We start from the raw sequence: 15,305 nt of genomic DNA on the forward strand, positions 1-15,305 counted from the left end.
TCAAGGCATGTGCCCCTCTGTTTGCTGTAATGGAAACCGCCTGATCAGAGGTTAAGAGTACTTGCTGTTCTTCCAGAGGTCCTGAGTTCATTTCCATGCAACCACATGGTGGCTCACAGCCATCTATAATGAGATCTGGTGCTCTCTTCTGGCCTGCAGGTGTACATGCAGACAGAACATTGTATACATAATAAATGACTAAATAAATAAGTAAGATTTCATCTTAAACCCATCAGAATGACTAAGATTAAAAACTCAAGTGACAGCACATACTGAAAAGGATGTGGAGAAATGGGAACCCTCCTCTGTTGCTGGTGGGAATGTAAACTTGTAAAAAACTTTGGAAATCAATCTGGCACTTTCTTAAAATATTAGGAATAACTCTACCTCTGAGCCATTTCTCCAGCCCCTGCACAGATGTAGCCCATGGCAGTTCAGTATCCAACTGGGTTCCACTGTAATAGGAACAGGGACTGTCTCTGACATGAACTGATTGGCCTGCTCTTTAATTTCCTCCCCCTGAGGGGGAAGCAGCATTACCAGGCCACAGAAGAAGACAATGCAGCTACTCCTGATGAGACCTAATTGACTAGGATCAGAAGGAAGGAAAAGAAGTCCTCCCCTATCAGTGGACTTGGGGAGGAGCATTCAGGCAGAGGGTGGAGGAAGGAATGGATTGGAATGGGAGGAGAGAGGGAACCACAGGGGGATACAAAGTGAGTAAAGTGTAATTAATAAAGAAAAACAAACACTCTAACTCTATACCTCTTCTGGGCATATATCCAAACGATGCTGAACCATACAACAAGGACATTTGCTCAACTATGTTCATAGAAACTTTATTGGAAACAACCTACATGTCTCTCAGCTGAAGAATGGATACAGAAATTGTGGGTCATTTACCCAATGGAATACTACTCAACTATTGAAAACAAGGAAATCATGAAATTTCTGAAATATGCTCAAATATTCAAGGACATTTGCTCAACCATGTTTGTAGCAGCTCTATTCATAATAGCCAGGATCTGAAAACAACCTAGATGTTCCTTGACTGAGGAGTGGATTCAGAAAATGTGTTACATTTATGCAATAGAATACTACTCAACAATTAAATACAAGTAAATCATGAAATATGCAGGCAAATAGGGGGAACCAGAAAAGATATCTTGAATGAGGTGACGTAGAAGCAGAAAGACATAACTCATAAGTGGTTATTAGATATATAATATAGGATAAACATACTAAAATCTGTACTCTTGAAGGAGGTAAACAACAAGAAAGACCCTAATGAAAATGTTCAATCCTCATTCATAAGTGCAAACGCCATAGACATTGGAAGCAGGAGAAGACAGGGAACAGTATAAAAGTCTACCACAGAGGGCCTCTGAAAGACTCTACTGATGGAGGTATCAAAGCAGAGGGTGAGACTCATAGCCAAACTTTGGGCAGAATAAATGGAATTTTATGAAAGAAGGGAGAGATAGAAAGACCTAGAGGGGACAGAGTCTCCAAAAGGAGACCAACAGGAAAAAAAAAGAAAACCTGGGTCCTGGGAGCATTGCAGAGACTAATACCCCAACCAAGGACCATGCAATGAGGAGGACCTAAAACCCCTGCTCAGATGTAGCCCATAGAATTAGTCTCCAACTGGGTTCCCTATTAAGACAACTGTGGGCTGTCTCTGGCATGAACTCAATGACAGGCTCTCTGATCACCTCACCTGGGAGGATGTGCAGCCTAGCCAGGCCACAGAGAAAGAAAATACATTCTTTCCTGATGAGACCTGATAGGCTAGGGTCAGATATAAGGGGAAGAGGACCTTCCCTATCTGTGGACTTTTGAAGGGGCACACTGGGAGAAAAGGGAGGTAGAGTGGGATTGGAAAGAGAAAAGTGAGGGGCCACAGCCTGGAAACAAACTAAATAAACTGTAATAAATAATAGTAAATATATACTCATCACATACACATAAATTCACTTATAAGCCGATACTAACCACATAATATAGGATAAACATAATAAAATCTGTGGACCCTAACAACAAGGAGGATCCTAGGGAAGATGCTGAATTCTCATTCAGAAAGGCAATCAGGACAGACACTGGAAATGGTTGAAGCAAGGGAACAGGACTTCACCCATCAGGGGATGGAAGAAGATGCTGAAACTCATAGCCAAATTGGGCAGAGTGCAGGGAGTCTAATGGAAGAAGGAGATAGAAAAACCTGGAGAGGACAGGACTTCCACAAGGAAACCAACAGAGCCAAAATATCTAAGTTCAGAGAAGCCTCCAGAGACTGATTCGTCAACAAAGGGTCATGCATGGAGAGAGGACCTAGACCTTCTGCTCAGGTGTTGCCCATAGGCAGCTCAGTCTGCATGTGGGTTCTTTAGTATGTAGAGCACAGGCAGTCTCTGACATGAACTTTGGTTGCTTACTTTTTGATAACCTCCCCATGGCAGGGTGGCCTTAGTGGGCCACAGAGAAAGAGGATCTAGGCATTCATGATGAGACCTGTTAGGCTAGCATCAGATTCCCAGTTGGGAACCTGGAGGAGATGAGGCAGTGGGCTACAATTGGGATACAAAGTGAATAAATTGTAAATAATAATGATAATAATAATTTAAAAATTAAATATGTAATTTCTACCAAATTTAGAATAAACAATAATAGCAAAATAAGTTAGCTTTATAATTTAAAAAAAACCTCTTAAGCACAATTTCTAGAAATATAAAATTGTAAAAAGAACAACCGTTCTTTTTACAAACTTCTAAATTGAGTTTTAGTTGCACAATGGATTATATTTATGTTTAAGCAAATGAAAACTTCAAAAGAATGTTCAAATTTCCTGTTATGCAAAAAATCTTCGGAACCTGCCCTAAAAAACCTAATTCTTGTTCTTTAGTTTAAAAAAATTCTCATTTAAAACTTACTTAAACTTAGATGTCAGGAGAAGCTGTGTTCAGCTTAGACTGTATTTATGGACTAATTATATTTTGCCATCAAATTGAAAACCCTTACTTCTAGACAGTCATGATACTAAATTACAGACAAAATGAGGCATCTGGTTAAATTAAGTGATCAGAGCAGAATGTCTCTTGTTTGTGCTAATTATGTTTAGTACATGTAAGTTTAAATTTTTAAATCTACTTGCAATTCAAAATGTAAGACACAGGGAAATAGGAACAGATATGAAGCATTTAATTGATAGAACTTTAGCCTTACATGCTCAGTACACCAATTATATTGTGAAAGCATTTTAAATGTTATATATGGTATTATATTTAAAGACTATGTACAGCAGTAATGTTCATTTTAAAACTTAGAGTATGCTTAGTATCCAAATTTAATTAACTGTGGGGCAGTGAGTTAAATGGAAAACTATATTTTCTACATTATTACTCACATCAAAGTCATCTTCTGATGTACTGTTTAGCTTTCATCAGCACAACCAGAGTACCCACTATAAATTCTTTCCAAATTTCTGCAACTGAATAATGTGAGAAAAATATATTTTATTTATTTATTTATTTATTTTATTTCTATGCATTTAATGCTTAACTCTAGATTGTTTCCATGTTTGGTCTTATTCCTCCTTAAGAGGACAATATTATATTTCATGCTATGATAATATTTTCCCAACACTTATTTCTGAAACTATTATGTTTTCCATAACACATTTTTGTTTTAAAAGATTGAATGTAATGTAAAAGCGTATTTATGAACTTTTAGATGCAAACACATTTCTTTGGTTTGTTGTGTAGAATTGTAGGGGTTAACATATCACTTCTCAACTGCAGCAGAATGTCTGCTCCAAAGCAGGAAACACATGACTGACTGCCACAGGCCATAGGGAAGAATGTACTTTGACATTTTGCTAAATGGACGCATAATCAAACTTCCTGCTAAACATCTGTCTTTGTGCCCAAAGATTAGGTGTTCAGAGAAGCCTCCAGAGACTGATTCGTCAACAAAGGGTCATGCATGGAGAGAGGACCTAGACCTTCTGCTCAGGTGTTGCCCATAGGCAGCTCAGTCTGCATGTGGGTTCTTTAGTATGTAGAGCACAGGCAGTCTCTGACATGAACTTTGGTTGCTTACTTTTTGATAACCTCCCCATGGCAGGGTGGCCTTAGTGGGCCACAGAGAAAGAGGATCTAGGCATTCATGATGAGACCTGTTAGGCTAGCATCAGATTCCCAGTTGGGAACCTGGAGGAGATGAGGAGATGTCTTCCTCTGTTCCGTGGCAAAGGCTGCACCCCCAAGGAGGATAAAAAACCAGGCCTCAGATAAAGGGTTGGTGAAATTTTTTGTTTTGTTTTGTTTTGTTTTGTTGAGGGAAATTTTTTGTTTTGTTTTGTTTTGTTTTGTTGAGAGTCAGATAAATGCACTTCATTCACTGGATGGTGTCTGAGAACAAGCAATGGTTGCATGCGAACTTTCTTCTAAGTAAATGAGGCATCCATATCACTGCCTTTAAGACACAAATACCATGTTGGAAGATGAGTAGAAAGATTGTCAAAACTAGAGAATGAGAGTATGAAACACTCTGAATATGTGATTGTGATTGTGATTGTGAACACACAGAAGCTGTGGCTACCTGCACATGATCTGTTCACAAAAGGAAGGAAAAAAAAGAATGAAAATATGATAGTGGTAAAAGGAGTAGATAGAGGAAAGAGAGGAGACTGAATTAAAGGAAAGGGAGGAGGGATAAGAGAAATTAGTTAAGGGTAAGTATGACAATATGCTCTGCACATATAATTGTCAAAATGGGTGAGTATATGCCTGTAGGATTTCCTGAAGGATGCATAGGCAGGAAAATCACAAAAACATTTTTAAAAGCTAACTCTGTCATGATTTGGGAGGATTCTCAATGTCAGGCCAGACATATTTGATTGACCAAATAATGACAAGGTTATGCTCTGGCCTTCAGTAGTTAGCATTCACTTCACAGATGCCATTTTTGAAAACAAATTGTCTTTGAGGAACATCATAAGTAATAAAATTATTTCTGAAATGAAAATATTATAGGAAATTAATTTATAAAAATTTACAGAAAGTAAATATTTTCAAATTTATATACAGATATGCATTTATATAGTATTACTTCCTTGATCTGCCAGCAGTTAGACAGAGATTTATTAATTTTTATTATAGCTTATGCCTTAGCTTGTGCTAACTTCCTCCTACCTCATCTAACTTAATTAATGAGACATTCTTTTTTATTATTTATTACATTAATTAAATCAACTTATTCACTTTGTATCTCAGCTGTTGTCCCCTCCCTATGCTCCCCCAAGTATCACCCACTCTCCCTCTCCTCTCCCTATGCCCCTGCCATAGTCCACTGATAGTGGAGGATCTCCTCCCATTTTATCTGACCTTAGCCTATCAGGTCTCATCAGAAGTGGCTGCATTGTCTTCCTCTGTTCCGTGGCAAAGGCTGCACCCCCAAGGAGGATAAAAAACCAGGCCTCAGATAAAGGGTTGGTGAAGATTCTTTCCCAATCTGTAGGCAGTTGTTTTGTTTTGATGACAGTGTCCTTTGCTTTACAGAAGCTTTTCAGTTTCAGGAGGTCCCTTTTATTGTTGATCTTAGAGCCTGTGCTGTTGGTGTTCTGTTCAGGAAGTTGTCTCCTGTACCAATGAATTCTAGGGTATTCCCCACTTTTTCTTCTAACCGACTTAATGTGTCTGGTTTTATGTTGAGGCTTTTCATGCACTTGGACTTTAGTTTTGTGCAGGGTGATAAGTATGAATCTATTTTTATTTTTCTACATGTAGACATCCAGTTAGATTAGCACCATTTGTTGAAGATGCTATCTTTTTTCCATTGTATGGTTTTGGCATCTTTCTCAAAGATCAGAGGGCTAATATCCAGTATATATAAAGAACTAAAGAAGCTGAAAAGCAGCAAAGCAAGTAATCCAATTAAAAAATGGGGAACAGAGCTAAACAGAGAACTTTTTGTAGAGGAATATCAAATGGCAAAGAAACACTTAAAGAAATGCTCATCCTCATTAGCCATTAGGGAAATGCAAATCAAAACAATCCTGAGATTTCACCTCACACCCATCAGAATAGTCAAGATGAAAAACTCAAGTGACAACACATGCTGGAGAGGTTATTGAGAAAGGGGAACCCTCCTCCACTGTTGGGAATGTAAACTTGTATAACCACTCTGAAAAAAATCTGGCACTTTCTCAGACAACTAGGAATAGTGCTTCCTCAAGATCCAGCCATACCACTCCTAGGCATATATCCAAAAGAGGTTCAAGTACACAATAAGGACATTTGCTCAACCATGTTTGTACCAGCTTTATTTGCAATAGCCAGAAGCTGGAAACAGCCCAGATGCCCTTCAACTGAAGAATGGATGCAGAAATTGTGGTACATCTACACAATGGAGTATTACTCTGCAATGAAAAATAAGGAAATCATGAAATTTGCAGGTAAATGGTGGGATCTGGAAAGGATCATCCTGAGTGAGCTTTCCCAGAAGCAGAAAGACATACATGGTATATACTCACTTATATATACCTATAACATAGAATAAACCTACTAAAATCTGTACACCTAAAGAAATAATCAAGAGAGAGGAGCCTAACTAAAATGCTCATCCTGAAAGGCAAAGACGGTGGACAACAGAAAAAGAAGAAAACAGGAAACAACCTAGGAACCTGCCACAGAGGGCCTCTGAAAGGCTCTGCCCTGCAGACTATCAAAGCAGACGCTGAGACTTATGGCCAACTGTTGGGCAGAGTGCATGGAATCTTATGTAAGAAGCGGGAAACAGTAAGATCTGGAGGGGACAGGAACCCCACAAGGAGAGCAACAGAACCAGAAAACTTGAACACAGGGGTCTTCCCAGAGACTCATACTCCAACCAAGTACCATGCATGGAGATAACCTAGAACCCCTGCACAGATGTAGCCCATGGCATTTTAGTGTCCAAGTGGGTTACAATGTAATGTGAAGAGGAACTGCTTCTGACATAATCTGATTGGCCTGCTCTTTGATCACCTCCCCCTGAGGGGGGAGCAGCCTTACCAGGCCAGAGAAGATGACAATGCAGCCATTCCTGATGTGATCTGATAGAATAAGATCAGAAGGAAGGAGAGGAGGACCTCCGCTATCAGTGGACTTGGGGAGGGGCATGTGTGAAGAAGGGGGAGGTAGAGTGGGACAGGGAGGGGAGGAGGGAGGGAACCACATGGGGGTATACAAAGTGAATAAAGTGTAATTAATAAAGATGTTTTTAAAAATATTTATAGATGTTTCATATTATATAGAATGGATTTAATTACACACGTTGACAATTAAAAAATAATGTTTGATAAAAATTTATAAAAAAAAAAAAAAAGCAGGACTCTCAGTCCATGTCAGAGACAGTCCCTGTTCCCATTACTGCTCTTTCATCCCCTCCCCCTGAGGGAGGAGCAGCCTTACCAGGCCACAGAGGAAGACAGTGTAGCCGCTCCTGATGAGACCTAACAGACTGAGATCAGAAGGAAGAAAAAGAAACCCTCCCCTACCAGTAGACTTGGGGAAAGGCATGCATGGAGAAGGCGGAGAAAGGGAGGGATTGAGAGGGGAGAAAGGAGGGAACTAGAAGGGGGATAGAAAGCAAATAAAGTGTAATTAAAATAAAATTAAAAAAAAATAAAAAAAGAATACCTAAAAAAAAAAAAAAAAACAGAAAACGGTCTCTGATTTCATATCAGAGACAGGCACTATCCCTCTTACAAAGGAACACACTTGGAAACTGTACATCCTATAGGCTTCCTACGGATGATACTTACTGGAGAGGTTGCAGAGAAAGAGAAACCCTCCTCTGTTCCTTGTGGGAATGTAACCTTGTACAACCACTTTGGAAATCAATCTGGCACTTTCTCAAAAAATTAGGAAGGGCACTACCTCAAGAGTAGGCTACCTAGTAAGGGGAATAGGGACTGTCTCTGACATGATCTCAGTGGCTGGCTTTTTGACATTCCCTGCCCCCTCCACCGAGGGAGGAGAAGACTTGCCAGATCACAGAGGAAGACATTTGCATCCAGTCCTGATGAGACCTGATAAGCTAGAGTCAGATGGAATTGGAGGAGGACCTCCTCTATCAGAGGACTTGGAAAGAGGCATGGGAAGTCATAAGGGACGGAAGGGGGATTGGGAGGGAATGAGAGAGTGGGCTACAGCTTGCACACATAGCGAATAAAATTTACTTATTGTAAAAAATAAAAATTTAATTAAAAAAAAAGAGTTGGCTATTCCACTCCTGGGCATATACCAAAAAGATGCTAAACCATACAACAAGGATATTTGGTCAACTATATTTGTAGGAACATTATTCATAATGGCCAGAATCTGGAACGATTCTAGAAGTTCTTCCAGTGAAGAACTGATACAAAAACTGTGGTACATTTATGCACTGGAATACTACTCATTAATTAAAAAGAAGGAGATCATGAAATTTGCAGGCAAATGGTAGGAACTAGAAAAGATCATCCTGAGTGAGGTAACCCAGAAGCAGAAAGACACATATGGCGTATAATTACTTATAAGTGGATATTAGTCATTTAATATAGGATAAATGAACTAAAATCTATAATCCTAAAGAAGCTAAACAACAAGGAGGACCCTAGGGAAGAGACTGAAACCTCACTCAGAAGGGAAAATAGGATAGACTTTGGAAGTAGAAGACAAGGAGCAAGACAGGAGCCTATGAGGTTATTGAAAGAGATACTGAAACTCATAGCCAAACTTTAGGCAGAGTGCAGGAAACCTTATGGAAATAGGAGATATAAAGATCTAGAGAGGACAGGAACTCCAGAAGGATACCAATGGAGCCAAAAAAACCTGCACCCGGGGGGGGGGTGCCTGCTGAGACCTATACTCCAACCAAAGACCATGCATGGGCAGGACCTAGACGCCCTGCTCAGAGGAAACCCATTGGATAAGGAGAGTATTCTAATCCACAACCCACCAGATGGGCTTTTACTTCTCCCCCATTCATTCTCAGAACATCTTCCTCTCCATGGCACACTGACCCCCATGCCTCATTCTTCTCCCAGAGAGCCTTTCTCAACCCAGATGCCCCACCTTTTCTCTCCTTCCTAGCTACTTAGCCATCAGATCTTTATTAAGCTAGTCAAAAGCTGAAGGAAAAAGACTGTTTACAAAATATGATGCAGGTGTTGCTGGGAGAGTTCTCAGTACTTGCCAGTACAGAATTACCAAATGAATATACAAAGACAAGCTTCACACAGTCCACAATATGATCACCCCAACTTATCTATCATGTAATAGTAATATGTAAACTTTGCACTTAATTCAATAAAGACACAAAGACAAATATATTAAATAATATTTTAAATAAAATAGATAAGGCAAAACCAGTTTTCAAACTGCAGAAATGCAGAAAAGTTGCTAATGAGACAGCCATAGTAGTCCTGAAAAACACATGTATCCAATGCAGTATAGCTAAACATGACCTGCTTTTCCATTTCTACCTGCCTGTCCATTCATCTGACCATATGTGTATAAATAGCAGAAACAAGCAACAAAATTTAATCAGTGTGGCTTATGTTGAAAAGATGATGTGTTCTTAAAAGGAGCAGAACCAACACGTGTATGTATGTTTATTAAGTCATCTTAAAAATAGTCGAAAGAACTTAATTACATCTGAGAAGCTGCTCTCATCAATGTGAAGGTTATTTTGTCTTGCCATTCTGATTTCCTTTGTATATGGATATACAGTTTTCCAGCATGTTTGAAGAATATGAGTGCCAACTTCCAAAAGCTACAAGTTGGAGGTAAGTATCATTTCTGTTTGTTGCTTTTGAGTATTAGTCACTTCTAGAACTCTACAATTGATCATAAATGATGCTAGTGCACAGGTCTAAACACATGAGTGCTTGTAACACAATTTCTATGATAATTTAGTCAATTTAGACTGTGTTTGACCTCGTTTGATTATTGTTAGAACTGTTTTTTGTATTAATAGGCTTCAGACTCCGAAGAAAGTATTAGCTATGACATTGTGCTTAGCACAAGGACCAGATTTCCAGACAATTGTTTAATATAGCAGTCCTCTAATGATTTTACTATGCATTCAATCCTGTGTGCCTAGGGCAATTGTTTCCAAATGCTGGTGAGCTCTTAGGGATATAAGCAGCATATAAATGCTTGTACCAAGGAGATTAATAAGTCTTTGGTCATATAGCCATTGTTTCTCATGAAACCTTTTGGGAATTCGGGAAAATAAACTAATGTAGGAATGCAGAATTGTGCAATCAGGCTTTTGGTGACTCTAAAACATCAGTCTTAGTCCCTTTAGAGCTTAAAATTCTTGTTTCCTTTGTTTTATTTTATAGAGGACACCTCTTTGGGTTTGGCAAAGATAAATATTTTAACTTTTCCTCTCTAATGAAGGATTTTATTTTGCTTCAGAATTCAGTAAACATAGATATGCTGGCACACCAGATGTGTGTTGCATGAATAATTTAGGATTTTGTAGATTATTTTCTTATTTTTACTAATAACAAAGACAATAATATATGATACCTTTTTATAACCATATAGAATAGCAATTTTGGATATATATTTAATTCAATTTTTGGCATTCCACATCTTTTGTTTTAATTTTTCATCAATAATCATTTCTACAACCCATGTAGAACAATCTATCATTAATTTTGACCACCTTACTACACAAATTGTCTAGAAAATAGTCACCATGCTCCTAGTGTAGTTATATTTAGTAACTAATATGATATTTTTCTATGCCTACACAATTTTATTTTTTCTTTTCACAGCAGGAACTGGACATCCATATAATTATTAACATTATAAAATATGAGTGATTATTTTGATGCAGGCATTGGGATAAAACACAAGCGTTAAATACTTACCTCAAGGGAATCTCAGTCTGGTAGGATAGACAACTTCAAAACAAACAAACATCCACAAAATGCACAAAAACTCATTTTCAAACAATAGCATGACAACAGAATAAAGAATCCAATATCTTCTTTAAGTTAGAGAAAGCCATTTATCACAGGACTCTATATATTTGTATTTTGAGAGCATTTCCTAGAAGTTAAGATGCTCAGCATTTTAATGGTTTTAGTTTATACCATGACTGACAGTCAAAGGAGATTCATTTGAATAGTGGCCTTTGGTTTATATCATAACTAATAATATGATATTTATATTTACTAAAATGCAAGCATCTCACATGTAAAGATATTATCATCCATGTTTAAACTAAGTGCAGATACATATGATATTTATCATGTCAACCACCTAGGAAACAGCTGGTGCTCTTAGTAAGTGATTTAAAAAAGCAATCACTATCTAAAATTTATCTGAAATTGATAATAAACAGCTATGTGTTAAATGTCAGTTTCTTTACAAATTAATAGACCTATCATCATATATACCAGTCTCTCAGCAATTTCTAAGCTTGACACATAGCCATGTTTTCATCAAAATTTTTGGTCTCACCATGTTACCTAATTTGCCACAGTAGTGAAACTGTTATTTTTCACTCTGTCGTAGATAAAACAATCACTTTAAACCAAACAGACTGTCAGTTCTCATTACTCTAGGTTAGTATGACATGCCATACAAAATTAACTATCATGTTAGAGAAGTCACAGTAATCATGAATGGCTTCTTGATAATAATCAATATTAACCTGGCATTTGATTCTGAAATCAATTACAAAAAAATGACACCACAGACTCAGACTTCCAGCAAGGGAATCTATTGAACTATAATATGTCATTACAAATACAGAATGATAAGCCTTAAAGTCTAGAGATGTCATATAATCCTGTGGTTATGTACTTTAGAGTTTAAATCAATAAGACTTGAAAAGAGTGAAAATGCCAGGAATGTTCAAATTTAACCATGACTGATGAAAATGTGCTGCGAGTAACAATTCTATAAAATCTACAACGCTGTTTTAGGAAGACATATGAGTAGCGTGCATGTGAAAATATGTCTGTGGGTTAATTGAGTGGGTAGGCTTTTACATGTTTTAGGTTTATTTGCTTGGAACACTTGCCTTCTAATTTTTTTTTAATAAAAAATAATAAGAGTTGTAGAACTGGCTCAGCAGTGAAGATCATTTGCTTCTTTTGCAGAGGATATGTGCTCAGTTCCAAGCAACACGTGACAATTTATAGCCTTCTGTAACACCAGTCCTTGGGGACTTAGCTGCCTCTTCTGAACACTGAGGGCAACCGGCACAAATGTGGACATGTAGAGTACATACATACATACACACACACATACATACATATATACAAGCAAACATACAGAGAAACAACAACTGCAACAATAATGATAATGATAGTAATAATTTATGTGAGATTAAGTAGAAATATCAGTAATATTTGAAGAAAATTTGCAGACAATGGTACTTGAGAGAAAAATCCAAGGTTGCTATGAACTATGTCCATCCCCATAACCATTTTGTTTTATCTTTGAAATGTTAGGCTCAAATAAATTAAGATAGTACAAAGTCCCCATACATTCTTTAGCCTTTGTTCTTATGGATAATTGATAAAATTGTACTTAATGTACTTGCTGTTAAATAGTGATTCCCATTATATTGTTTAAAATTGCATGTATCACTCAGATAACACAGATTTTAAATGTACTTTCAAATAAAGTAAGCTAAAATGTAGTGGCATTTTTCGGTTCTAACTGAGAAACTTGCTGATATCACCTCTCCCCATGGCAGAGCTGCCTAGCTAGGCCACTGGGGTAGAGGATATGATCAGTCCTGATGACTTGATATGTTGGGATGTGGGGGTCTGTTGGGGATCCTCCCCTTTTCTGAGAGGGAGTAGAGGGGGATACAGGAAAAAGGGAAGGTAGGTGGGACTGGGAGGAGAGGAGGGAGGAGACTACTATTGGTATATAACATGAATAAATAATTTTTTAAATCTATATTAATACATGTGGGTGAAACTGTACATATGGAGATAAAATAAAATATCTATTTATCCAAGATAAAAAAAAATCAGCCACAGACCAAAATATGGATACCAACAAATATAACTCAATGTTATATTGAGCTTATTTACAGGATATGGGTTAAGGATTCCTTATAGGTGCAGAAATGACTAAAAGACAGTGTTCACCAAATTTCAGGCCAGTAAAGGTAGCAGATCACAAAACTGCAAATGCAGAGTGCAATACAAAACCGACCAATAGTTCAACATTTTTTGAAGTGTCCTTTCATGGTAGCTTAGGTGATCCCAGCCTCCTCTGGATATCTTACTAGTATCTGCTCCTTTCAATTATTTCAACTGGTTATGATTTGTTCAACTATTTCAGTTTATCTGAGAGTGTCTTTCATCATTTTCTACAGATTATGTACACATGTGATACGAGTTACCTAGTAAGTCTCGTAAGTTTCAGGAACTTTTTGATACCACTGAATTATCTATATCCTGAGTTAGTATCCATGTAAAATGGGATGTTTCCCTTTCTCTTAAAATATTGTGTTAAAAATGTACTTTGTTTCACTCCTGCCCACAAGTATCCTGTCTCTTCACCAACCCTATATCTGACAGAGGGCTAATATCCAGTATATATGAAGAACTAAAGCAGCTAAACAATAAAAAAATCAAGTAATCCAATTAAAAAAATGGGGTACAGAGCTAAATAGAGAATTCTCTGCAGAGGAATATCGAATGGCAGAGAAACACTTAAAGAAAGTAGCAATCAGGGAAATGCAAATCAAAACAACCCTAAGATTTCACTTTACACCCATCAGAATGACTAAGATAAAAAAAACTCAAGAGACAACACATGCTGGAGAGGTTGTGGAGAAAGGGGAACCCTCCTCCACTGCTGGTGGGAATGTAAACTTGTACAACCACCCTGGAAAGCAATCTGTCACTTTCTGAGACAACTAGGAATAGCACTTCCTCAAGATCCAGCTATACCACTCCTAGACATATATCCCAAATATTCTCAAGTACACAATAAGGACATTTGCTCAACCATGTTTGTAGCAGCCTTATTTGTAATTGCCAGAAGCTGGAAGCAGCCCAGATGCCCCTCAGTGGAGGAATGGATGCACAAATTGTGGTATATCTACACAATGGAATATTACTCAGCAATAAAAAACAAGGAAATCATGAAATTTGGAGGGAAATGGTTGGATGTGGAAATCATCCTGAGTGAGCTATCCCAGAAGCAGAAAGATGCACATGGTATATAATCACTCATATAGACATATGATATAGGATAAACCTACTAAAATCTATACATCTAAAGAAACTAATCAAGAGGGAAGACTCTTGCTAAAATGCTCAATTCCTATCCAGAAAGGCAAAGAGGCTGGACATCAGAAGAAGGAGAAAGAGGGAACAAGTCAGGAGCCTGACACAGAGGACCTCTGAAAAGCTCTGCCCTGCAGACTATCAATGTAGATGCTGAGACTTATGGGCAACCTTTGGGCAGAGTGCAGGGAATCTTAGGAAAGAAGTGGGAAACAGTAAGATCTGGAGAGGACAGGAACTCCATAAGGAGAGCAACAGAACCAAAAAATATGAGCACGGGGATCTTTGCTGAGACTGATATTCCAACCAAGGACTATGCATGGAGATAACCTAAGATCCCTGCACAGATGTAGCCCATGGCAGTTTAGTATTCAAGTGGGTTCCATTGTAATCCGAACAGGGACTGTGTCTGACATGAACTGATTGGCCTGCTCTTTGATTACCTCCCCCTGAGGGGGAAGCAGCCTTACCAGGCCACAGAAGAAGACAATGCAGCCACTCCTGATGAGACCTAATTGACTAGGATCCGAAGGAAGGAAAAGAAGTCCTCCCCTATCAGTGGACTTGGGGAGGGGCATGGATGCAGAGGGTGGAAGAAGGGAGGGATTGGGACAGGAGGAGGGAGAGAACCACAGGGGGGGGATATAAAGTGAATAAAGTGTAATTAATAAAGAAAAATTAAATAAAAAGAAAAGAAAAGAAAGAAAGAAAGAAAGAAAGAAAGAAAGAAAGAAAGAAAGAAAGAAAGAAAGAAAGAAAGGAAGAAAGAAAGGAAGGAAAGGAAGGAAGAAAGATCTTAATCTGGGAGGAAACTGTTATACCATAACAGAACCATATAATGAACAAAATTTGAGATGAGCTTTTATTAGCCTAACTGTAATAGTCATTTTAATGTTGGAGTATTTTATTGTATAAAAAACAACTGTGTGTTTATTAATCTTGTAGCTTACAATTTTTCTAAGTGCCATCATTATTTCTAGTAGTGTATAAATAAAGAGCATCC

Source organism: Meriones unguiculatus, chromosome 12 (assembly GCF_030254825.1).
Source record: "Meriones unguiculatus strain TT.TT164.6M chromosome 12, Bangor_MerUng_6.1, whole genome shotgun sequence".
Taxonomy (NCBI): domain Eukaryota; kingdom Metazoa; phylum Chordata; class Mammalia; order Rodentia; family Muridae; genus Meriones; species Meriones unguiculatus.